At 38.9% G+C, this 27833-nt stretch overlaps 2 long non-coding RNA genes across 8 annotated transcripts in view; one reads left to right on the top strand and one right to left on the bottom strand.

Moving 5' to 3' along the window:
* Positions 1-27833, bottom strand: part of LOC145960609 (uncharacterized) — a 546781-nt gene that overhangs the window by 17073 nt on the left and 501875 nt on the right. The gene's annotated exons all lie outside the window — the stretch shown is intronic.
* LOC145960611 (uncharacterized) overlaps positions 1-27833 on the top strand; it is a 176381-nt gene that overhangs the window by 104231 nt on the left and 44317 nt on the right. For 5 of the 7 annotated variants that reach the window (XR_014435425.1, XR_014435421.1, XR_014435420.1 and 2 more), the window contains one exon: positions 16265-16327. The exons of 1 other annotated variant lie outside the window; for it this stretch is intronic. This is a non-coding gene — a long non-coding RNA (uncharacterized LOC145960611). Of the gene's footprint in view, positions 1-16264; positions 16328-22309; positions 22412-27833 lie in introns of those variants that run through there. One more of the 7 variants, XR_014435424.1, reaches the window with a different exon arrangement.

Genomic DNA, 27833 nt, shown 5'->3' with positions numbered 1-27833 from the left:
AGAAGATATATAACGAGTCGACGTAAAATCGGTTATCAGTACAATTCGCAGGCTCGACTGCGACGTTACGTTATAGTGGGATACATATCATTCTCACATATCATTGTCTCGGGGATATAGACGTCGCATCGCACACGCCTCGCGCCTCCATATAATTCTCCTCGACCTAACGTACGGGATCGCGAGAACATCGTCCTACCGTGGAGGGATGTGGCGGATGAGGGGGGCGTATATACAGGGTCGAAGGGGCGCGGATGCCGGGGGTGCCGACGGCTCTGATATATTCTTGTAATATTTTTCGATCATCGCGTGCTGCGGAGATTTATAAGGGAGGAAAGGCGCGCAGGCAGCCCGCCACCTGATCGCAAGTTACTATCTTCCGAGTAGCTCCGACCACCTTCTCCCTTTCCCCTCCCCTGCCACCCATTCGACGAGGGTGGTAATATCTGTAGAATGCCGGGGCTTTTCTACGGGTGTCTCGCGATACCGTCGATCGTTCCTAAATTTGTTTGGCTTGGGACGGACGTGCACGCGCACGTGGATGATTTATTTTGGATAATTCGCGCGGACGATCGCCGAGTTTTCGCACGTAAATTATGTGAACCTCGTAAAATTGCGAGAAACTCGGAAATTTATGAAGCGTTCTATTATCTTTATGTTGCATTATTTGTTCCCCCTTTATTTATACATGTAAGATTAAAATTACATATATAACATATGGATATATGTAATCGAAATTATATTTGAAAAGCTCGATATCGTGCGTGCTCCTTCTTTGTACGAACTATATTATTATTTACAAAATATGTATGTCATGAATATATGGAGCATAAATATTTGTTTTATTTGAGATAATAAAGTACTCACGGTTTGCGATAAACCTTTTCCATCCACGCGCACTCTGTGCGGTGGTGGTAACACTGGTAGAAGATCGTTGAGCTCGGATTACCGGCGTCGTTAATGAAGGAGAATAATAGTTCGATACCAATTAGCGAGAAACTGCGTCCCCACCTCTCTTGCGGCGATGGTGGATCGGCCATAAAAAGAAACTGCCGTAGGTAAGTAGGTATGCCTCCAGCATTAACTACCCCCGTGGCCAGTTGTACGATACGGACCGAACTGGCCACCGTTAATTGAACGCACCGCTCGTAACAACCCTCCTCTCTTGCGCAACAACCCCTCTTTCGTTGTACATACGCTTCCCTCGTGCGCTCTCTCTTCCTCTCTCCCTCCTCCTCCCCCGACGTCAACCTCTCGCCGTTTCAAATCTATACCACTTACTTTTATGGTTTCTAAGCCTAGTCGAGTGTGCATCTTCCCTCTTTTTCCATGGAGAATAAAATTCCACGATCCCCGTAAAGGGCGCGACTGCCCAATTTAGCTTGACCACGCATCGCCGTGCCCTTAACGGCGTTTCTTGCTCTTCCTCCGTTTTCTCCCATATCGTTTCTGCCGCTTTACGAGTGCTACTGTCTTCGAATCGTCGATTCTCATGACAACAATCTTCGCAGGCTTTGCTTATAATCTTTTATTATTATGTTATATAAATTCGTATCAAATAGAATCATGCACTTTTTGCACGAATAAATATTTTATTTAAAAATAAAAATAGTCTTATCAAGTTTTATCAATATTTAACATAAATGTGCGTTGAGAACCTCTAGCAATGGTGAAACAAGCCAAGTGTAAATCCTGAGACCAATATTATCATGGTCGACGTACTCCAATAGTTAATTCCAGATTTTTGGTGCAAAGTGTAGATCCAGGCGATTCTTTCTTTTGTCTTTTTCCTTTTCTGGTCTATTGTATCGATCAATCTTTTTATTATCAGTCAATATCATGTATTGAGGCTTGAAAAAAATGATAAACGCATGATTCAGAATTTTAATGACTGCATTAAAATGTATCAGGTAGTTATAATAAGTGCCAAATTATTTTAAGTATTCAGTGTTCCTTATGTAACGCGGCTAATTATTTTATCTCAATGTTCTTTTATTCGCATACAGTTGCGTATAAGTACTAAAAAAAATAAATTAATATCATGCGCTTCGCGATTGTGGGGAAGAGGGTTAATTGAATTAGACTGCAGCTGGGGCTCCAGAGTGTCCCTTTGCATAATCGTGCAGAAGCGAACAGGGTACTTTTGTCCTGTTATAGAATCAAGTAAAATCTCGCACGGACTAAAAGGCGCTCGCAATATAATCGCCTAGAAGCATTTGATTTTACAGAATTTTATCAATATATATTATTTATTATTATTTTGATTATTTTAGATTCAATATGTGTACTTATGTAATTATATTTATACAATAATATTATTATATTAAATTAAATAACAATATTAAAATATTAAATATTAAAAAGACAAAAGCATATTACATAAGACATTTTGCATTATTGAATATTATTCCAATTTGTTTTCTAAATGTTTTATGTAACAACATGTTACTTTATTTTTTTTCCGAATAACTTTATGTCAGATTGTTTTATTATAAGTGATAATTGATATTTTTTATTCATATTTCTGTAAGAAGAGCTTTCTGATTCTTCGCTTTGTAGCATTCTTGATGACACGTTGGATGCAGATTGCGATGTTTCTCGCAATAGAAAGCCTTATTTCGCGTTATACGTCGCCCACGCGGTACTCGGCCTCCGTGTAATCGCCTAAGGTCAGCCGCGAAGTACATTAGCGAGGTTTAAGGCATGAATGAAAAGGGCTGGTGGTGACTCCGTGCTGGGTGGCTCGTTCGCGGTTGTAAGGACCGCGGCTGCCACAGACAGAAAACTTTACGAGCACCTCTCTTCTCGTATCTGCCGGGCGCCCTTTCTTTTCTTTTTCACCTTCTCGCTCGCTCGTATATCAGTCGGTGCGGTTTCGAAATTATTTTTATGTCTCGCCGTCAAAGACCACACCGCGTGTGTACACATATATGCGCGTGTATATCGAGAATCGGCGGTGTCGCGCGAAGGTACAGTCGTCTGTCTAGTCCCCTAAATTATGCAATCTTGCGAATCTCGGAGATATGAGAGTCTTTCTGATGGATCATTATCAGCCGGGGATTCTCCTCGCGTTTGCTTGACGATATGATTTTTTTTTCGCCACTTATACTACTATCCACGCCATACTTCGTATTTATTCAAATGTGCATTTATCATTAATTAGATTCATGATAGTAAATTTGAAAAATTTATATTGATTAGTTGGCTTGAATTATTAAGAATTACTAAAGATAATGAAAAAGTTATTTTATCGCATACCTTGTAAAAAGATTAAGAGAATCTTATTATTGGCGAAAAGGGTGGAAATGTAGAGAAAAGGGCAGAGAGGGATACTTTCTTATATTGTCATCAGTAATCGTCTGATGAGCCTCTAAGCTGTCGCTTCCTTTCATTCGATAAATCAGCAGTCATAAATAACATCGAGTGCCGGAATCTACTCTCACTTGCGACTGAGCAAACGAACGAAGAAATAAAGAGGCCAATAGACTACGGGAGAGCCCTTTGTCTTCCACTATTTTAGCCCTGTGCGAAACAACATTAACTTCTAGAGGACATTTATCAATTCGATCGAATCATACTTATTTTATTTTAATATTTTTCCTCGAGGGGAAGATTTAATTTCTTAATCATCACGTATAAACAAAATTATATTTTTCCGCAAAATTTATTTCTTGTTATTTAACTTCTGATGATTATGACTATGTTGTTTAGTTAATTCTATGTGTTAAAAATAATTTTGAATGCTTGAATATTAATTATTTTATTTCAAAATGTTTTATATTGAAGACATAATGAAAAAAATGTGATACATTTAATTATAATATATATAAGTTTTTTATAGAAAGTAATGATGTTCAATTTTGCTAGAGACTGCGCTCTTGAAGTTTCTTATAAAACGCTCGGTGACGCATTACTAGGGTCTTGCGAGGCGGAGAGCACGCACACATATACATACGCACATTCATCCACATATGTATATACATACACACAAAAAGCCATAAGTGGGACCCTATGTGTCTTCCTCGGATCGAAGGGTCCTTCAGCGCGTATATATCGAGGCTTTCTTTGGGTATCACGCTGCTGGAGTCACATTGATTTATGCCGGCCGTAAGATTTATGCGGAAGAACCGCGCGATTGAGTCGCAACACGGCGCCGACTTATCGCGAGTGGGTAGAAACGACAACGTGAAAGGGAGGGATGAGGTATTATTGAATGAGATGGATTGAAAAAAGAAAAGAAGAAAAACGAAACAAGACGGCTATCGATCGACAGCAGAAACGCAATTGCAGGATTTATGGAACATCAAAAAGAGATTTGTGAGTACACAGAGTCCCTGAAATGTTAAGGGACTGAGATGGATCATTAATAGATAAACGCATCTTGCTACATAGATTATGTAATATCATGAGCTAACATTGAATTTCAATATTTTAATGTTGCTCTATCTACGTCCAGCGTGTAGCTGTAATAAAGATCTGGGGAAAATAGTTTGTTATGTCGCATGGAGGTAGTGTTATACGTATATATTTATACTTGCGTGCGAAAGTTTCTAGCGTGTGGTTTTTGGCTGACGGGCGCGCGTTTTCGGGGAAACACCCGCGATGGAAATGATGAAAAATGATTTCATTCAATATTTGTCGCACACGGTAACGATGATACGGGGCAGTCGTCGGTGCTGATGCGGCCGCAATCCTATTGCCGCGACGAAATGCGAGTAATGAGCGTCGGCCGTCAGGACCACAAAGCCCTCTTTATTGGTACTTTTGCGTAACCGCAATGCACGACGCCGCGAACGCCGACAAAGTCTTCTATTAATTGCAATTAGACCGCCGCCCGATAATAAATATCAATTAATGCGACGCGAACGAGTGATTTACACCGCGTTGATCGCTTTTTTTCCGCACGCACTATCCGGCCGCATGGCACCACCGTGGGAATGGAGGGTGGCGATTCCGCAAAAAGAAATTAAGGCCATCTGAACTCGGAATTGCCGTCCCCATCGCGTTTTATTTTTTTTTTAAATTTGCTCCTTTTTTTATGTGATGAAAAAGATTTTTAGCCGAGCTTATTATTTTGTTGATCATAATCTTGAATTTTTAAATATTCATTTCACGCTTAATATTGTGACATTCGTAATTATTAATATATAATACATTCTTTTTGTATATTTTTCTTTCTCTTTCTTTTCTTTAAAATATGTTGCATTTGATTCTAATGAAAAAGAGAGTACTGAATATTTTATTTGCAGAATATTGTTTTTTTTTTTTGAGTCAATCTAATGTTATATACTTATTCCCTCTGATTAATCATATTGCACAATATACAACTTTTAATATTGACACGCTAATTTGCCGATATCTACAACTTTTATCGGGAGGTTGTCCAAATATACCTTAAGTTCTCACGAGAGAGAGATATGCGAGATAAGCGTGCGAACAAAGCGCGATGAACCAGTGCCTCGTTCAAGAATTACAGAAACCAAGGAAACCAGTTATACGAAGGCTGAGCGCACGCACAATCGTTATTACGTTCCTCGTCACGTACCGCGAGATGAGGTACGATAACCCCGAAGAACAAATACGATACAAGGAGCTTCGTGGATTCTTACCTGATGTATGTAACAGTCTCGTATACGAGACGAAACCTGACCAAGTCGTTACTTCCCTTAATAGTAGATGCCTCTTATTTCGTTTACCGAGCAAAAAAGTCTATATTGTGCCAGAATGTAGACGGTATATTACTTGTTGCGGTAGTTGGCAACCTCGTTGCTTATAATATCTCGAAAATAGGTATTGTGTTCTCAGGAGAAATAAATAATGGTAAAAGCCGATCACAATGGCTTAAATTACGTTACAATTATTATAGAATAATTATATTACAAAATATTAATCGAATATATATAAATCAAAATCAATATGTAGCCAATCCGCTTATTTTCTTGTTTTTTCGTTTCTTGATTTTAATCGCACCAATCGAATTAAGGCGAATTAAAATATAGTTCCAATTATTATTATAAATTCAAGCACTGCCACATAAAGAGAAAGTCACGTTTCTTCGCATCTGGTTTCATTAACGTGTCTCAAATCGATGAAAAATCCACCCATGACGAACGATCGAAGATACCTACTCGTCTTGGCGATACTTCAAAATCACAACAACGGTTGTACTCTTTAATGGATCTGATAAGATCCTCTGGGGCTCTTCGCCTATTGGTAGCTATTACTTAGTCACCGATAAAAGCCGGCCTCGTGTTATTACCGGTGGATCTGTGACAAACGATTTCTCAGCTCCTACAGATCCCGAGAATAGCTTCGACCTATCGTCTTCTTCTTCGTTCTCGCCAGCTATCTGCGTCACTTCGTGGCACGTTAATCGTTCTCAGAGTCCAGACGACAAATTGGCCGATAAGTTAGACGCTAATAGCATTTCCCGGATGTTTCGTCGGAAGGTAGGGAGAGGCCTAAGAATGAAAATCATTCGACATTTCTTGGCTCGTTCCTACATCTCGGATGTAAGCTGCCCTTGTAATCTGTGCGAGTTAATAGGTGCGATGGATTCCAACATTCAATTAGTTGGCTTTTATTAGCGTTTAATCGAGAGCGATAACGGAATTCACGTGTGATTGGAATGCCTTTCAGAAGGAATGGATGAATTCTTTTATTGGTATTAATTATACTTATAATAATATTATAATATAACTTCTTTTATTGGTATTAATTATTATTATTAAATTGCTATTAATTTATTGGTATTAATTATATTTATAATAATATTATAATATAATTTATTGTGGTATTAATCTCGTAGTTAACAGAGGAGGATTAATTGCGATATTTGGTTTGATTTGAATTAAAATTAATTGCTTTCATATTAATGACGTATATTATATAGATATATTATATAGATATACAAGATACTCGCTATTAATTTTTTGTAACTTTAACATAATTAAGTTTATATTTATGACACAATATTACAATTTATGAGAAGTTTCCATTGCATTTTTTATAACTATTCGAACAGAAATCGGATATTGGCCATATGGAATGGCAATCAAGATAACAAGAATCGAGCTAAAATTATTTGGTCACGATGACACCTAACTGGCAAGGCAGAAAAAGATGTCGTTTTAAAGTATGAGGCTGTGAGTCGCGCTTAAGCACTAGCAGGTAGATTCCCGCGTAGAAACAAACGATCCGCGGGACGGGCAATAATTTTCCACGATGCGATTGGTCACCAGAAATGGTATTAAAAAATTAGCTGCGAGATCGGGGCGTTTGTCATCGGCAGCAGCGAGCTGCGGGGCTCTCGAATTATGCTTCGTTCGCACCTTCGAAAGCGCATTGAAACCGAAGGTGAGAATGTCGCGCAGGTTTACTGTCGAGATGAAGGGAAGACAAAAAGAAATACAAAACAGAAACGAAATATGCTCGTTGCATATTGTCTTGTGTTTCATCCTCGTATAAATTATTTTTTCGATGAGAGTAATGACTTATTTAAATAATAAATTATTTAAACATTTTGTAACTATTTGTGAAATATTATCAAATATTATAAACAAAATTCTCAATATTTTGGATGACAAAATATCGAAAATGTTATGCAAAATAGATTTTATATCGCAATAAATTTTCTTTGTGAAATCCATTTCTTATCCCATTGATTGATGCCGAGGTAATACGATATCAGGATCTAATTGGCTCGCAGCCGCGATTCAAAATTGATGACGGTATCGAGACGAAAACAGGATAACGCGGAGAGCCAGCGTCGTCGGCGTCCGCGGCGCCGTTTGCGAAATTGCGAAGAGCGGCGCGAGAGGGATGGAACGCAACGCCGGGGAGGAGGGAAGGAACAGACGGGATCTTTATCGCCTGCGGCTCGTTCAATTCGCATAATAAACAATCCTCGACGGGTGGAACGAGACGAGAAACCGGAACATATCTCCTTCCCCGGTCCGAGCCCGACGACAAATAAACTATTATCGCCAGCGACAAGTTCTCTCACGCCTGGTCTCGTGGTGATGGTACGGTATACGTGCACGTACACGAGGACCTGTGCAAGGATCTCGGCGCAAGGGTACCTTTAGAAGCCCGCCCCACACATGGGCACGCGTGAATCAAACGCGAACCCGCCCGGGAATGCTTTACGGACATCGAAACATAGCAATGCTTTATGGTGGTCCGTGGCTGAACCTGATTTATATAAGTGCATTACTGCATCGTGAAAAGTGCGAGGACTGCGCAGAAAGGTGAGAGAAGAGAAAGAAAGAGAGAGAGAAGGGGAGAGATTAGTACATGTATAAGCAACGCTAGTCGTGATCTATCCGCCTACCTTTCCTCGACATTCTTGATTAAAAAATAAATGCTTGTGCGCGACAATTAATTGATGCTATTGCATTGTTTTCTGCGTATTATTTTTATATTAGATAATATAAATTATATTGTTAATCATCTCGTTAATCTGTATTAAAAATATTTTCATATTAAACTTTAATATTTTTTGCAGAATTACATTTATATAGAACATATATCTTAATTATGTATCGATTTTCGAGCTTGAGTATTCTCTTAAAATAAATTATTTATATACATTCTCATAATTTTAAATTGTATGGAATATATCGCCAAGCAGATTGTGCGAGGAGTTAAAAAATGTATAAACACAGAAAGATTTGTGCGCCAAAGCGACAATCGATCACACGAGTCGAAAGGTGGCGAAGAAGGAGAGGAGACATATCTGGATTCCCGGTGCATGTGGCCGGGACCATCGATCGGTATTATCATCAAGGATCTCGGTGCGAGGGAAAGGCGTGAGGGTGGGAGGAGGGAGGCTGCAGATGCACTTCTGATGTTGGTCTGGTTCCAGATCCCGCTCCCGGTCGGTGCATCGGGTGGGATATGGCGCGAGGAGAAACTCCGCGTGCGGGGCTTAGCCATAATCTGAAATATATTGGTGCCCGATGTTTGTCCACATCTCGTTGACCGGCATTATAAATCGGCGAAGCGTAGGCATTCGTTCGAAGACATTAGTCAAAGCCGGGGTAATGTCGTACGCGATAATGCGTCTGATATCGCGCCTTGTCCCGCGTGTGCGAGTTTGCGCCTACGTGTGCGTGTGTGTGTGCGTTGAGCGACACATGCATAAGAAAGGTAAGAGAGGCAGGTAACTCTAAGAGACTCGTCGATGGAATCGCCAATGACCTCCGTACTAGCGATGTTATTGAGCGAAAAAACGATGAGACATCGTAAAATATCGTTTAATAAATCAGATATTATGAGCTATTGACTGTCACATTGCGTGCATTGCAAGCATCAAGTTTTCGACTCACTGACAAACGTCGCACATTCGCACTGCTAGTCAATCAAATTGATATTATAGATTAATATCTGTGAATTGGCGAAGATAATTAAGCTGCATTTTATTGCTGGAAAAGTAATTGATTAATTATTAGTTAGTTAAATTAATAATAATTATGTACAAATTTCACAATAAATTTATTATAAATTGAGTTTATGCGCGATATAGATTTAGTAAATTTTATACATTTTATTTAATAATATTTTTATAGAGAGAGAGAGAGAAATATTATTTTTTAAATTATTCATTACGAGATATGGAAAAAAAGATATCATGTATGCTTAATTGATAGATTCTGCATAAAGTTAAAATATATTTTAAAGATAACATTGCACACCAATAAGAGAGAGATAGATAGATAGACAGATATTTCAGAGATGGAAACCTTCATTCTGGAAGTAGGTCGTGTGACAAGAGAGTGATCCGAGCAAGATGTCAAGTGTCATTCAGGAACTAACCGTCCCCATGAATTGATAAAGTTAGGGTACAATATTCGAGAGGGAAATATTTAGCCGAAAGACAAAGAGAAATGGGAATAGTGAGAGAAGCTCAAAAAATATATTGAACAAAAAACAAACATGGTACTATAATGCATAAATCATACATGCATAATTCTTCAATAGTGATACATTGGTACCTGCTTAGATGGTATAGAACGTCTCTTGATATTATCTCGTCTCATAATACATTTATACATTACATTTCTAATCTTTTCGTTAGAAGTTTTTCTTTTTGCTGTCCACGACTGGGTAAAAAATTTATTCTTCAACGAGGGATTCATAAATTTTACGACAATGACACACATCATTGTATTTATGTAGAATCTCAAACATCTTTCATTGAAATGACAAGAGTTCTCCACAGCTGAATTCGAGCATCGCAGATAGCATAGATTGTCAACAGTGACTAAAATTCCGGACAGCCGGACATGTCAAAATTTCCATTCGGGAACTAGGTCAGGCGCCGGAGATATGAGCAGCCATCAAGCGCGATTCCCGAACTAACGTGTCCCGCCGTCCTCTGAATTCGTAAAGTAAGGATTCGCGAGGAATCTTCGAGGAGGCGAAGGGTAGACGTTCGGTGGGTTAGTAGCGGCGAGAAAAACGGAGGAAGGAGACGAAAAGAGAAAGAGAAAGAAAGAGAGGGAGAAGGCGACAGTAAGAAGAAGAAAAACGGCGATCAGGACGAGAGGTAAAAGGAGGAAAAAAGATGGTAGCGTGGTGGAAGAGGCATGTGTCCCAAACGACGTATGCACGCCGAGACACGTAAACGATATATCAGGGGGTTAGCCGCTGGGGACGGACGACCCGGGCCATCTTTCTTCCACTTATACGTGCGATATTCACATGCGCAAACGTGATACACTCTATAGAGAGATCCACTGGCAGATATCCGGCGCTGCCGCTCACGACAGGAGCAGCCAGCGAGAGCTCTCGTGAGCTGTAAATGTATTAAGGTTTGACGACCGTGGTGGGACCCCCTTTCGGTTCGAGGTGAGGTGGAGGACCCGAGGGTGGCAGTCGGATCTCTTGCCTACCTGTACGCTATGTGCTATGTGCACGCTCGTCTTACGCCATGTGAATGAGAAGAGAGTTCTGTCTCATTTTCGTAAATGATCTTTTTATGATTTTTTTCGCAATGAAATAAGCAATTTTATTAGTATATCGGTAACTTTTCGTTCTTGATCGAATTCTAAAATTCTTTATAGAGAAGTAGATTATATGAATAGTGGATATGACATCCTGTACATGTATGTTTTGTATCGAATTCTCGGTTTTTATATTTTATTAATCCAGTCTAGGCGAAATCAGTTCTTGCATAATCGTCGTTTGATTTCGCCATGCGACGCAAAAATTACTGGCAGGTCGTTGCGGATAAAAAGAAACCTTGCTACGTGCGCGAACGTCCGCGCGATGAGGGTGGCAGCTCGTGTGGGGCGGCTCGTTCGTATGCGTGCGCATTATTACGTCCTTATATTATATCGCGAAGGTACAAATGTCCGTACGTATGTAAAATTCCTAGCTCCGGCCGCGTAGAGCCATAATAATATCTGTGCTGATAAATGAGACACATAACCGGGTCTCCGTACCCCCTCCTGTCCTACCATCAACCCACCCCCGCCGCACCATCCTCTGTCCACCCCACTATTTCTGTTGCTGCCGCCGGTGCTGCGCCGCCGATGGTACCACCCCGTATGTCTCGGCTTATTCCACTTTTGCGGCGATGTATTACGAATTTTACATTTTACAAACGGCCCCGCTATCTTCCACGACACGCGATCCTTCGAGGTACAGCGAGGCTCGTGATAAAGGGACGCGGCGTAGGTGTTTGTACTCGGGTGAAATGGAAAGGAAAGCGACGCGGCTTCGAAACCGAGAGCGAGAGAGATCTCTTTAGGATATTTGAAAGTAGAAAATGATGCTGTCACATTGATATAAATGCCGCTGAATTTTTAGATTAATCTTGAATATTGCGTATTTTTGTAATTAATCTTGATATAGGTTCAAATAGACATAATTTTAGTTAATTAAATGATATATATTTTAACCAATCGATGAATATATTTATCAAAATTCGTATTACCTATCAATTATGTGACAGCTATGTTAAGTATGCAATATATCTAAGGAGATGAAAAATTTTATACATTCATTTCTTTTATTTGTATTCATTATTTATGACTTGTAATATGTGCAATGCAAATGCATTAGATCCTTGGTCAAATTGCAAGTTGTAAAAATTCGCTGCATTATGGAAAAAGATACATTAAAATGACGTTTTAGATTTTGCGCGATCGCACAGTGCGAACGACAGTTTCTCAGAATTATGGAAATCTCTGGCAATGTCGCTTTCAGAAAATAGCACGGCACGAAAATATGAAAACGGTTGACGAACGAAGGGGAAAGCATTACGCGCACAAGGGTTTCGCGAATGCCGCTGGTGATAAATAGCGAAAGATTTGCAAAATATATCGTGGCAGTAAGACCCGGCTCATATATGGCGGAAGAGGTTTTAGAAGAACGTATATCGTGCGTTCTGGAAGAAAATGGCGAACCGTTTGTGTCCTCGAATATTGCCAAGATATTCCCCAAGTTGCTCCGAATGCTTGTCAGGGGATGACTCGCAAAAAGAATGTTACTCTGTCTCCTAGCTGAATTCGAGTTTTCGTTGAATTCTGTATTATATTTTGAAGAATCGAATATCCATCTTGCTTGAGAAAAAGAAATTACCTCAACGAACATACAAACTCGCGTTTTTTAATTTCGAAAATTTCTAATTCTTTAGAATTATACAAAAAAGAAGTATAAATCCTCGAGATTGACAATTTAATCGAAGAATATTTATAAGAAATTTAAATGTTACGAAAATGAACACCCTGTAGATGAGAAGCTACGAGGAAAGGTGTTATCATCGTACGACTCATCCTACTCTCTTATACTGGCGCTTCTCGATACTTATATACGCGGACATCAAAAGAAGGCGAATCTTCTCGCGCGCGATTATCTCGATCTTTTATTCGGCGTTCGCTGACACGGACTTTACCACTGAAAATAACCGATGCCGGTCGCGTCGGTGCCGAGAAGCGCGAAATTAAAAAGGAATACGAGAAACACCTTTAATCTCCCGGTCTATAAAGAGTCTGGGAGACGATCGCCGAGGATCGCGAAGCAGCCGGCAGGGGGGGAGGGGTAAGAAAGGATTTCGCGCGGTTTGGCAGCAGTCGCTACGTTTCGAAGCCATCGGCAGAAAGGAAATCGGCTTACCGGGCAAAAATATACTGATATTTATGAGGGTCGCGACATCACGGCTAATCTTCGAGAGATAATAATTTATCGGCTACCGACGGCACCAAGGAGTTGTATTTTGACTGAAATCCCTTAGCCGTCTGCTCCAACGGCGATCATACGGGTGACTATGTGCGCCGGTCCACTTCTAATCTTGCGTGATGCCGATCTATGATTTTTTTGGACGTCCAATCGTCTTCTCAATTTAGCATTCGAAATGTAGAAAGTATAATGAGCCTCAAGCTGGAGTTTTTTCGTATGAAAAAAAATTGAATATGTCGATTATTTTCTAAATAACTTTGTTAAGTTTCTTCTACAGACTTGTTTATTCGTAATACTTATTATCATACTAATTGCATGGAGTATAAGTTTATATGGTTACAGTTAATTTTATCCAGCTGAAATGAGAATTAAAATTTTTAATGCCGTGACAAACATGGAAAGGAACACTAATATAAATATTTAATTAATATTTGCGTTCTAATCTAACATTTATTAGATATATCAAGATAATTAAAAAGCTTGTTGCAAATTATATATATACATATATCGCGCAGGTTGGACACCACTGCTTTGCAAGAATCGTGTTTCAGTCGACTTCAAAGACCTAGTTGACAGCATATCGCTCTTCGATAGGTGAGGTAGACGAAACGAAGAAAAAATCCTGACGTCAGCGGATGATACACGTTGATAATCTTCTTGGATTGTTTTGCGAGTCAGAATTCGCTTTAACGTATATCATCCGGTTAGAAACGTGTGCGAAAACATTCTCGCACCTTACCTTGAGAGAAATGTTTGGCGTGGATCGCGGATGAGTCTTTCGATCGGAAGTCGCATCGCGAAGCCACGTGTACAGAAGCAAATCGCGCGTCGTGGAAACGCGGGCGGAATAATAATGCGATCCGAAGTCCTCCCGGTAATACATCGACTGACATTTCGTTATTTACGGCGATCCCCTTAATCCACCCTCGGAGTGACGAATTGTATCAATGCCGATTCCAAAAATTTGTGGATGCATCGGGATCCTACGGTCATCCTGCATATCAATCATGATCATGAATCAAGACTGTGTGTATTTTATGTAAATTGAAAACAGAAGGATGTACGAGACGCTTTCTCTCTCTCTCATTTATACGAATTATTTTATTACTTATATATAATTAGAAGAATATTGTATTATATATTGAATGAAACAAGAATTTTATTTTTTACAAATCTGAATATTTTTATTCATATTCAATATTTAGCTTTGCGATTGACAGTTAACTAGAAATCTATATAATAATCAGCAATTACATGCACTGTCGACGGTGCTCTTTTTTTGAGATATCTTGTGTCATCTCGAATTGGTATGCTACACGATCTTCCAACAATACGACAATTTATATGGATTTAGGAGAGTCTTCAACGTTCTTTCGGATTCGCTGCCTTGAGTTTTACTTTCCGCGGCATTCAGTAGCATTTCTCCCTCTCTCTTCCTCTTTCTCTGCCTCTCCCGACCTCTCTTTTCCGCTACTTTCTCTCTCTTCCTTGTCCGCATTATTTTTCTTTTTCTTTTCCTTTTTCTCCCCTCGGCTCCCACCCCCTCGCTTCCATACCGCGGATCGCTCTGCTGGGCATCAGCGAGGTTTTATCCCGCATTCAGGGACTGGCGTCATCTCTCATGGATGGATCGGCAATCCTCTTTCACTCTACTCCCCCGCCTCCGCGCACTTACCACCCATCGCCCGAGTGTTGTAGCACCCCTTCGCCACAGTGCCTGTATTCGCCCACTCGATGGGAGATTATACCGTGTCTGAATTCACGCATTCGCGCAAAGTGCGTGCATCGCGCGACATTCTTCGCGTAATCGCGCCGTGTTAACCCTTTGCGGCTTAACGTGGTATCTGTTGTATCTCGATGTGTTAATGACGTATGCAAAAAGTACAGGATTAACGGATATTATTTTAGAAATGGCTATGCATGCGTACACAAGATTTATTCATATATCTTATAAAAACCGCTAATCAACAAATACAAAATATAAACTGAAAGAGATTTATAATTATAATTAACAGTATCTATGCATGATTACTTGCAATTATTTATGATTAATCGTTTAAAATTCTCTCATTCTTCTCTGCGTTGTTTTTTAATATTATTTTAAAATATTAGATATATAAATTCATTGCTAGATATTATTCTCACATCGTAACAATTATTTCATATAACGTTGTAGCTTAACCGACGACAATATATTATTATCCAGACTGCTCGATTGAAATCATTAAAGTTATTTCTCTGTTGAGCTTGTCCGGCGAACGTATCGGCGTAATATGTTATTTAAAGATCGTTTTATTCGACGAGGTAGCCTTTAGTAGGCCCAGACGTACACTTTCGCGACGCGTAACGATTTTGCAAACTGCTCTTCTATGCTAATATCGATAAGGTGGAAAGACTGCGACCGTATTGCCGCCCGGGGATTTCCTTGCTACATCGAAAATCGTTCTTTTTAATGTTGGTTCTCAATCGTGTCTAGTTTTATCTTTGTACACATTGTTGCGAAATTTCAAAAATTATTTCACATTTTTTAAAATTACGATGTGCAATAGGTCGGGTTGACTAAGATCGATCGTCACCTTTATTTAACAAAAAAAACCAAGGGTGTCGCACGTCTATTCGTATGTTGTATTCGTATTCTGCGATCTCTTCAGAGGTACAGCATCCTTAAATTGAGGATCACTGGTAGACGAACGCAGTTTCCAGCGACCGCTAAGAGATGGCAGAGCCTGTGTCATAACATCTCTTTGATGCAACGCTTTAAATTCTGAATTTTATTTGAAGATTATGCAAATTGCTTTTCTGCTTTGTAGAAATGTCTAGATGCGGTATTATTGTAGAATTTAACAGAATTATTTGCGGGAGCAGAATATAACGGCTTTAAACACACGATTGCTAAACAATCTGAAATATTTAACGTATTTATAAAGCATTTATTTATTGTTTATAGATTGACATATAAAACTATAATAAATTGCAATTTGCAGTAAACGATATGCGTTTATATATGGTTGTTTGCTTTTGCGCTTTTACGAAAAACATCGAGTCTAATAAAAGTAACATGGCTGTATTTTTCTTCTAGATTCAATCGTTTCGTCGTGATGTCAGATCCATAACGGGGGGACGTACAAAGGGATGCTGAAACGTGAGTAGAAATACATGTCTCAGTTCGGTACACGACGACAAATGTGATATAATGTTACCTCTCTGTGACAGTGCACAATACGCGCATTTTTATACACGGTTGAGGAAGTTTCTTTTATCGTGCAAAGGCAGTATCTGTCTAAATCCGAAACTCTTGCTTGAGTTTCAAATAAATTGGATACGTACACACGAGTACAATAAAGAGAGATCGACGTCTTTGTTATTATAAATTTATGCTGAATAATACACAACAATCCAATTAACAGCGACATGAAAGAAGGAAACTTTGATATATAATACATAATTTATAGAAAAAAATAATATAATTATTTTAAATTTTTTTTAAGAATTTTAAGAGTACAAGAGTTCAAAAGATAGTCTTTATGTGAATTCAATAAAAATAGGATAAAAATTGGAGTTGCATAAGATATGAGTTAGAGTTGCTTAAGATAAAATAATATTCGTAAAAATATTGTATTGTATTAGTATGGGAAATTTTCGAAAATTTCAATCTTGTCTTGAATGGATTTTTCTAACAAAAATTTCCTCTTGTATCGTCTTGTTTCAATTTTATTAATAATTATTATTCAATTTTATTAATAATTATTATTTAAGACTGAATAGTTATTTAAAATAGTATTTAACATAATCTTTAATTTAACATAATATAATTATTACTATTTATCATATTTGTCATCATTCGTTTATTTTGCAAAATACAATATATATGTATTCATTGTATTTCTTTATAAAAAGGCAGTAATTGCATAATGTCAGAATGTCAGAACCGTACATAAAGTACTGTACGTAAAGTTAAATAATTATATACAATTTTATATTGTTTATTGTATATTAAAATCTAAATTCGTTAATAGAAAAATGTTTTCGTTAATAGAAAAAACTTATTAAATAAGATTCTTTAAATTCGTATAATATAGTGATTTTTTTCTTATCTATTATAACATTTTAAATATTTACTCATGTTAAAAATAAAAAATCTTGACAAGATCAATAATCTTAATTTCTGGACAATCTTAATCTTGGTATTGTTTTGACAACTAATTAAAAATCTTGTTTCGATCTTATCTCAAATTTCGAGACTCAAAATTAATATCTTGTGCAGTTCTAATAAACATGAAAAAAATAGTATATTATCAGGTTGTAGAATTATTGCTGGAATTTCCCTTACGGCATTATATGCAATATGCACTTCTTTGTTCATGTGCACAAAGGGCCAACGAGGTGCAAATCCTATTCCACGTACCGTAGTTGTACATACTCAAGTGCGTCAGTGTACAGAAAAGAGCCTAATCCGACTACGGAATCGACTCGTACGATGTTGCAGCGTGCAAGATCGGCCCGATAATTCAGCCGGCCGATATTTATGATATTTATTGGCCGGTCGGAACAATGGATCGATATTGTTTTCCGATTCGAGACCTCCGCGACCGTACTCGTGTCGCTTTGTACGGCGCGCGGTTACGCGATTCGAACGTGCGTTCTTTATGCACGCACACACGCACGAACTCAGATTCAACCGGTCTCTCTCCCTCTCTCTCTCTTTCTTTGTGCGCGAGGGGACATAAATAATATTTAATATGACAGTGCGAGGCGGCGTCGCTTTGTGCGATATATTTGGTATAGAAATGTCACAGATCGCGTATCTCGCTGCCAAATGCAGCTCGCGCGCGGAATGCATCTCATCTTCGGCCAGATTATGGGTCGACAGATATATCGCGAGTATATATACTTCTTTGATGAAAAATTTGTAGAAAATTTTCGGCAAAAATAACGAGTCACCGTATGTATGCAAATATTTTAAAATATTCATGCCGTTTCTAATCTCGAGAATCACAAAATTGGCATTTTTCAAGGAAACACGTTATCGTAAGATTAATTGTTTAAAGTGCTTTACATTTCTTGTAATATATCGTGGCGCTACAATATTAGAATCATGAAAGAAGAATAGAATTTGATTTCACAATATGAAAGATAATTGATTTACAAGTGTTTCTTTCTGAATGTACGGCTAGTAAATAATAGGTTGTGTTGTTGACTTCTCTTGAAGAGACGTGATCGGTAAAACCGCGCATTGTACTCTAATACTCTGTTAGCCTGTCTTCTGATGAAATTTCGTACTAATTTGTCTTGCAGTTTGCCGAGACGGTAGACAGCGCATATAATTGCATTATGTGGGCTCGCCATTCAGCGTACGATCGTGCTCAAAACATTAGCGTTTGCCCGGATCGACTCGGGAGACCGTTTGCGACGGCGGGATATTCGCCAATGCTAAATTTAGTCCTTTACTTCTTCCACGAGTCGACGCTGCGACGTATCCGCGTTTGTAATGCAAGTTTCCGTATATAGGATACGCGTGTAGATTCACCACGTCTTCGCGATGTTTCTGTCAAATAAATAACCACTAAATAAACAAAGTTTCCGCGACGCATAACGGTTTAATACGACTGCGTTTATGTACACTGCAACGAAATACCATGCGAATCATCGTTTACCGCGAGGAAACAAATCTCGTTGATGAAAGTTACTCGTAAAAGATGCGAAAAGTAATAGCTCGCGCTGAATCGCTTCTCGCGTGACTTTTACGAGATGTATTTCTCGAAGACGAATAGGAATATAATTTGTGTTTGAATATTTAAGGTAGACGAGAGATAATTAATGTTATATAGCAAGAAACCCTTGCCTGTAATCGCGAATATTTCTAATCTCGATCTTCGATCGATCTCGATTGAAAAAAATCGAGTCTGAACCATAGACAGATTGTCCATTTGAATATCAAATTTGATACCGCGACGCGGTTCTCGTATCGCGTTATCCATAATCGTATTCAAATGAAGATCGCGTAAGGTATGTCAGTTTTACTCGTATCTTTCTTTCTTCCTTCTTTGCCTCTCTCTCTCTCTGTCTTTCTTTTCCCTTGCGCTATTCTTCGTCGTGTTCCGAGCAGAACCTTAGGTGCCCCTGTTGTTGACGAACAATAACGATAAACCATATAATGGTTAAGCGCGACAAATATACGTAGGTATGTCGTATCTATAAAAAGGGGGAGAGAGGAGAGCGAAGAGGAAAGTCGGAAGAGGAGTCGGCGAAGGTGGAAGGCCCCGCATATGCATACAATTGATACAGATATACCATCGTCTTTACGTACATATGTGCGCCGCGAGTAGGTATTCTTCTCTCGGGGGTTGCTCGCAAACGATGCGAGCATCGTATCGGTGCGATGCGCTAAGAAGAGCCTAAAGCTGCCACGGTGCTATACGACGTCGGTGCTGTCGCAGATTCGAAGCGGGTACGGAGCTGAACGAGGGGATGAGGGAGGCTACTGGAGCAGCCGAGCCAGATACACCGCGGCTTGTACAGCGCCTTATTGCGAGGAGTATTCGCGACGGGACGGGCTAGCGTACATCTGTTCCCGTCATAAGGCATGATTTAGGAATGACCGTGGCCATTGATTCTCTCGTTTTAAAAGCCATCGACCGAGAGAGTTAATATGAGCTCATATATATCGGAAAATCGATGCCCGAATGAGATTGCGAGGAACAGCTGACTTTAAACGTCAAATCTAAGCTTATGAAGAGCATCGCTAGTACTTTTTATTTTGATTAATTTAGTTTAATTTAGTTTACTTTTCACCTTATCCGCAAAATAATTATTGAGACTGTAGGTAATAATTTTTAAATATGCCCAAGTATATAGACTTTGATGACTGATACACAAATGTTGTGTAGAATAATTCATTAGTGATTTAATGCTTTTGAAATCGTAATTTATATATGTATTTTTTATGGTTTTTAGAATATAGAAATTTTTGATAATGCATTTTTAACACTCTAACGTAACACGTATAAATAATAAAAATTCATTTTTGTTGTGATAAATGATATCTCTATTTTTATATTTATATATATAAATATTTAAAATCCATTTATATATTAACACGAATTCGTTATTTAGGATTTCGTTAGGTAATAGGATGCTAAAATTTCTCAAGACTTTCCGCGATTAGTTCAGACAACAGCTCCAAAATTTTCGTAACGTTTTCTAAACTGGAGCGACAACTGTCTCTCGGTGACACGCTCTAATTATGCAATCAAAGCGGCCGTGAATAGTAATCGCGGCTCGTGGGTAAATTTCGGGAAGAGAGATCTATCTGCTGTTTAAGCTTGTCACGTGAACACTTCACATCGTATTTCATGTAAGTGAACCAGTCTAAGTACATCAGGGTAATGCCATGGAGATATACGAACGTAGAAACGCGTATGACGCACCGGATAACCAGTTCCACGTGATTTGTGGCTATTCCTGGGCGATCCGGCCGCGATAATAAAGTGGCAATGGGGCTTGTTAGCGAGCGGGTTCAACCAGGTCGGTCGTGCGTGCGTCGCATGACAGTCAGCGTCATCGGCGGTTCATTTAGTGGAGATCATCATTTTGTGGCTCGTCCCGTGAGAAAATGTCTCACTGTCTTGTATAATTACGCAAGATTGTTCGCTACGAGATTCGGAAAACGAACGATACGAATGCCGCTGTTTCTATGGTTATTTCTTCTAAATCGCCGTGATATAACTCTTCTTTTGGAAATGAAGCCTGCCATTGGATAAAAATCATCGACTCTATGTCGCGAAATAAAAGGCTAAAAGAATAAATTTTCATATAATTTTATGAAACAAATAAAATAGAATTTCTTTATTCTTATATTACAATTAAATTTTAATAAAAAAGTAATATGTATATTTTAGTTCAAATAATATGATATCAGTGAATGTAAGAGAATATTTTAACTCCAATTGCATTTTAATGATAAAAATATATTACTAATACAGAGGAAAATTGAGAAAATATAATTTAATTTTTTAGAATGTATCGTCATACATTATTATACTTATATCTTACATATGGAAACGACGGTATGAGTTATAGCATCCATAATTTGGCGAAAGAGGAAATATTTCAATATTTAGAACAATTATGGAGCGTCCGCCCTGGCTCTTCAAATCTCGGAATGTTTCGACTTTTGCGTAAAATATAAGAGAACCGTGCCACTGTCCAGGGATTACAATTTTAATGGACATTACAATCGCAAATGCTTCTCCGACTCCGCTAGGTATACTCTTTTTTCAGCGGCTTTTCGACCTTTTAATCTTCTTAATTTTTGCTCCTCTTGCGATGGCGAAGCATGTTAAGGTTTAGTTCCGCCACCGGCTTATTAACTATTTCACTTTACTTTATAACGCAAAATGCATTCTTGTCATGGATGTTCGTATTTAATCCTGCATTCCTCGTTTTTTCTATTTCCCTGCTTTTCGCCGATATGTTTTAACGCAATGGAAGAGATGTATCTGCATATGCTTAGTTATTTCTTGTTTTATAAATATCACATTAGGCGAATATTATCATGATTAGCGAAAAAGCATTACAGAGGAATGCTATCGTATCTACGATTTTTATTTTATTGTCATTAACAATTGTTTCTGGCGAAAATATGTTATCAAGATGCAATAAGAAGATTAAAGAATCGTCAATGCAATTTTTATTCATAATCGTCAAATTTCCGATCGCGAGATTATATAGATTTTTCGAAATTACGAGGAGTTTAAATCGTTGAATGAAGTCAAGGTAAGAAGGCCACGATCGTCACGGCTGACTCACGTTAGAGAACTTGCTTCATTCGCATGTGCGACACGCAACGTGTGTAACAAAGATCCGAAAAGCGAAAGACTGTACTGTCTTTAATGCACGTTCCAGAATTATTCTCTTTGATCGTTTATGCTCGGAAAGACATTCTGCGAATAAATACTGACGTACGAGACGCATATCAAGCGTATCGCAGGTAGAAACGATACTTAGTTATTCTATTTACAAGAAAGACGGTTAATTATTATTTTATGATACCGAACGATGTGAAAGCTATAGAACATGAGAATATCACGAGGACTGCATAATTTGGTTTTCGTTATTTGAAAAGTTAGCAAGAGGTAGAGGATCATCGAAGAGGTTCGTCGCTGGCCGGATTCTTCCACGTCGGGGTCAGTCTGTTGGTAGGCGGTACCAATGTGGCCAGGCCTACTTCTCTTCTGACTCAGGCCTAACAATGGATCTGCAACAATGCAGGCACCTCGCTCTTGTCCGGACCTAGCCTCACCTACGTCCTCTTCCTCTGATGTCTGCACACACGTCGCACGGTGGACACTGATACATGTTGAGCAGCTTTGCGGTCGAGAACCGAAACCGAATATAGAGACACTACCGGACTGACACCAGTCGTAAACATACTGGCTACAGTCTCGCGAACTGAACATATGTTACACAATGAAACCATAAACGCGTGCCGCGGAATGAAGAGGCTGTGAATGTCTTAAAAGAGCATTTGGTCAATATATCAGAGAATCAAGATAAGGATGAAAAATTGGCGACATCATTGAATATTTTTACTTTTAACATTTTTCGAAACACGAAATAAAATAGGTCTTAATGATAAAAAAAATCTGTTTAAAAAATATTATTTTATATAAAAAATATATTATTTGAATACTATTTGAATATTATTTGAAAGATTTACATCTGGAAATTTTTACAATTTTACTTAAAAATTTCATCAAAATGCCTGAAGAAACAACGACTCAATTTTTTTCCCTCGTCCGTAAAAAGTATTAGCATATACTTAATGAGAAAAATCGTATGCACCATCGTTGTATAATAATTAAAACCATAGCGAATCTCTTAGAGTGGAAGGACAGTATTATTTAGACGAAAAACATAGATCTTCCCAGCTGTACGTCAGTAATGAATAGCGGGCATTAGTTAACAGGATATCAAAAGGATATTCTGTGCCGGCCCACCAAAGAACCAAGACCCACCCAGGCAGTCGATGCCTGCTGCAACATCAGGAACGAATCCGTACTGAACACAATGCCTCGAACCTGAGCCTTTATCGCGATATCATCCAGTTATAAATTGGAACACAGCTACGCTCTGGCATTATGATGTTTCTAATATGTCTTTTTCCCCGCTGGCCACTGACCGACCGATCTTCGAGCCGATCGCTGTTCATATTTTCGATTCTCAAAACATTCGTGTGTCTACGGGAGCTCGGACTTCTCAGCACCCTGTGGATTAGTCTGGCAAACTTAAAAATTTCTTTTCCGATTGTTCTTTCCGTTTTGTTAGTCACATTCTTGCCCGAATATTTTCAAGAAATTACAATAAAATCGACAATAATTAATATATGTATATCTGCCGTATTATTAAATAATTAACAAAAATTTATATTTATAAAATAAAATACTTAAATTTAATTATTATAGAAGAAATTTTATTAAATGTTGAATCGTATAATTTTATGAGCGCGCATTTTCAAAAAATGTTAGCAGAGTTTAATAAGTATTTATAGATGACTTGACGTGCCCTACGGGATAACATCCTCAACTCCTGCACCGCTTAGAATTATTCAAAATCCTTGCTCATACGACTGCTCGAGATAAATAACTTTTGCCTCCACCTCTTCCTCTTTTATCCAACCGCTTCTCTTCCACTTCCATCGGGTGTCTCGTGGGTGAGCTCTCAGAGCAGCTCTCCATGCCTGGATGTTTAACATAACACGAGCAATCATTTATGCGTGGCGCGAGTTGGCCGGCGACCCCATAATTTAGACCGGTGGGCAGAACTAGCTTGCAGCACCCCGCGATTGGTTCCGTACGGGGTGTACTTTACGTTTTTACGCTCTTGAACATCTCGATATATTTTCATTTATTAGAGTGTACTATATTTTTCGCGAAAAAAAATATATCGCACTATTTATCTCTCTTTAAAGCACTCTTTCCAATATTGCGAAAAAACTAATGGCTATTTATACATTATATTTTAATATCATGTGACTAATTCTTGCAACTTATGTCATATTATGTAATTACTATATTGAATTGTACAAATAGTCATGGCAATTGTCATATTCGCAGAAACAATCGCAAGAAAAGATAATATATCGACGATAATATATAGAATGAAAACTTAATAAAAAACTTTCAATTATTATCGAATCTATCTACGATTGTACAGAAAATTTTTCTCACGGACTACAGATTTAAAGCTGCAAAATACATTTATAACGCCTCGTCGAAGAATGATTGTCGCGACTCGGTAATAAAATCACCATAATGATAAGTAAATACCTCCCATCCGATCTCGTCGCGGGGTTCCTGAAAAAAGTTACCGGGTATATCGAGGAGGCCCTATATACATACATACACGGGGCACCGCTGGGCCCCCCACGGTGGGATAAAGCCGGGCCCCATGACAGTAGCCGTGTACATCGTGGGTTAGACAATGCCGCGCGCATTAATACACTTCATATTAGTCCGCTTTAATGCGTGTTTGTCGGCCATTGTGAATGAGCGACACTGTTTATCACCGGCCCCCTTAGTCTGTCCGTGAATGATACGGGGTTGCGTATTTATCTGGGGCCCTTTGACGATCGAGGGATAACAAATACGTACATGTTTTATTTGGGGGGGCTTCCACAATATTTTTTAATCATTTTATTTTCTTCAAATTGACCGGCGGACTGTCTTCGTTTGAGTTTGCTCCAAGATGTAACGCTCGTTTAATCTCATGGATATTCTTATTATGTGATAATCTAAAAGCGTTCGTATCCCGAAGCATATTTGATTTCTCTTTGTTCCTATTATCCGTAAGACGTAAATCAACGGTCGGGTTGGTAATTGTAACGATTAAAATACGTACGTATATGGTCTAATACCCTGTCGAGTTTTACTTTCTCATAGTTCTGTCTTCTATCTGTCATATATCCGGCTCGACTTTATTGCACGAGAAGTATCGAGACATTCTCAAATATGTGAGCGCCTTGGAGAATGTAATGTGCCTCGGGCGTTTCAATTTTTCATGCGAAAACCGCGAACTTTCACGATCAAACTGCAAAATACGTGAAAGTAACGTCGCACTTTCCACTTTATACAATCGGTGCATCGAATCCTATATTTTATTTTACTAGGCTTAACTCGCTTTGCGATTTAATGCGCGAAGAATGTGTGCTGTGCATCTGACGGTGACAATTATCAACGCGTAATGCGACTACATTGCGAATCTCGAGACACATTATCCGCGAACATTCGCACACGCTTTCTTTAACGTCACACTCCAGCGTTTCAAAATAATCGCTCGCCGCTCCAAGCCGGCTTTTCAGTGGACTCGGAATTAATTCTGGCGCACAAGGTTGCACACGCGAATTTTAGCGTGTGCATGTCTCGCGCACCGCGAATATTTCAACAAATACGCGCGACATCTTAATACCATCACGACTCGTCGCGGGTTGGCTTTTCAGCGGGCTCATGAATAATTCCGGGGGCCCAAAAGGTTGAATGCGCCAATTTGGAAAGTGCGGATTTCGTGTATCTCTCGAATTCTTGTCTGTCACAAAGAAGAAAGGATCGTAAGGAGTGAGAGATGCCGCCGAACAAGAACAAGTTGCGATGAGAAGAGGGGAGTAGAGAGGAACAAGAGAAGCGACGGAAGGGAGGAGAAAGAAGCCGCGAATGAACTCGACGGATAAATATAGTTCGTTAACCGATGATGTTAGGACACCACCCCCGCCTCCACCGACGTACGAGTATACCGATATTATTTCTGGCATTGACTCTCCCGAGTGTATGACCCGACAACGACGACCCACCGTCATCACTCATGACTCATGGACTCGAAATACATATTCTCGATCGTAATCGAGAGCGCTTTTGCCCATCATTATTCGAATAGCAATTTTTTTCTGTTAAAGTTATCGAATGTCTCGTGAGTGAGTTTTCGATGTATTTTGCATTTCTTATCGATACTATCAATTATTTGACTTGATATATAAATCACAATTTAAGTTCTGTTAACTTTATTGAATCGGTAAAATCTTGTCATTTATAAGATACAAGAATTTTACAAACGCGATTGTTGGGGCGTAAAATGTGCAGAACGCCGTGTTTACGGTCGCTTCGCTCTCGTTTTCTCTGATTTTTGGTAGCTGACGTGTCGTCTGGCACACTCCACGAGAGAATAGTACACCCCACACACATCCTACGCAGATATCTCGATAGTGGATCAGCCAGTGTAATATGTACAAAGGCAGCCTTAGGCGAATCAGCTATATTTATGCTTTGTTGTGAAACATAAAGACCCACTATAACGACCCACCGTGAATGCACTGTCGTTGAGTATTTCATCGCGATGCATTTGTGTCTCTTCGGCTCGAAACCTTTGCAGTCGCGAGGTCATTGATTCTTCTTCTTTCTTCATTTTCATACTCCTTTTTTCTCCTAGTTCCTCGCTTTCATCGTCTCCTTTGCTTCTTCTTGTTTCTCGTTGATGCTAATATCCCTTTGTAGATTCTATATTTTTGATCACAAAATGTGATTTCACATTTACATTTCATATTAAATACGTTCAAATAAAATGTAGGCTAAAGTCGTTGTCCCATAAAAGTCTATATTTCATTTGAACCTAGAAAGATTTTACGCGAATTTTTAGATTCGGTGTAGAAATATATAATATTTTCGAAAGCGTTCGCATGCAACGATCGAGAAGCAGCTTTCTCCGGATTGTGGATTTTGCGACGAAAACTGCAAAGCAGAGAGTAGGCCGGCCATTACAAAGACCGTGGAGAAATTAAAATCACGTAAAGTAACCGTACGGAGGACGACGCTGCCAGAATATTAATGTAACGATGTTCGACTCGACTCGGAACGAATTATGCTGCGCCGAGAACCGTCAGCGCGCCAATCCGCTCGGGTTTTCGGATATTTAGTAACGTCCTGCGGGCAACGAGAATTCACAGAAGGACGCGACTGATCCCCTTCTGATGGCTAATAGATGATTATATATTGTTCGCCGACGCCAAAACACGATTTCTTGTGACTTGATCGAGCAGATACATCGTGTCGCGTACAAGTGTGTTAAAACAAAGAATGATCGTCATGCATTTATGCTTGTTGAGTAACATGAAAGTGCGAACGGATGCCAAAATATGTTCCGAAATCGTGTACCGTCGCGAATAAATATTTTGTCGAGGCATCACAGCGCGTATTCATCCGTCATCGCGTTTCGCCTTCGCATTCTATTCTGAATCAATATTGTTCGAGTTAACTAGAAATATCCGTCGCTGCGAATGTATTACGAAAGCTCTCTATTCTCGCGAACGCAAATATCTTAATACAAATTTCTCCTTAGCCGCACGATGGATTAGTCTAGAACATTTTGATCCATCCATTTGTTGTGCGATGACAATTGCATTCAGCTGTGCGCATATGATATTATTCACTCCTTCCGAATATACCGAGATTAAAGGCGATTTGGACATATGTCATATAGTCCTCCTCGACAAAGATAAAATAAAAAATAGAAAAAATGAGTCGAGATGAATATAAAATGTATAGATAAATTATTGAATTATTATTATCGAAAGCCTTTAGTGCAGAAATTTAAGAGGAACCAGC

Source organism: Camponotus vicinus, unplaced genomic scaffold, assembly GCF_025532165.1.
Source record: "Camponotus vicinus isolate PSW18456_S1 unplaced genomic scaffold, iyCamVici1.0 SCAF_10, whole genome shotgun sequence".
In the NCBI taxonomy this organism is placed as follows: domain Eukaryota; kingdom Metazoa; phylum Arthropoda; class Insecta; order Hymenoptera; family Formicidae; genus Camponotus; species Camponotus vicinus.
Note: the sequence above shows the minus strand (reverse complement) of the source record. Positions and strands in the feature narration are given on the sequence as shown.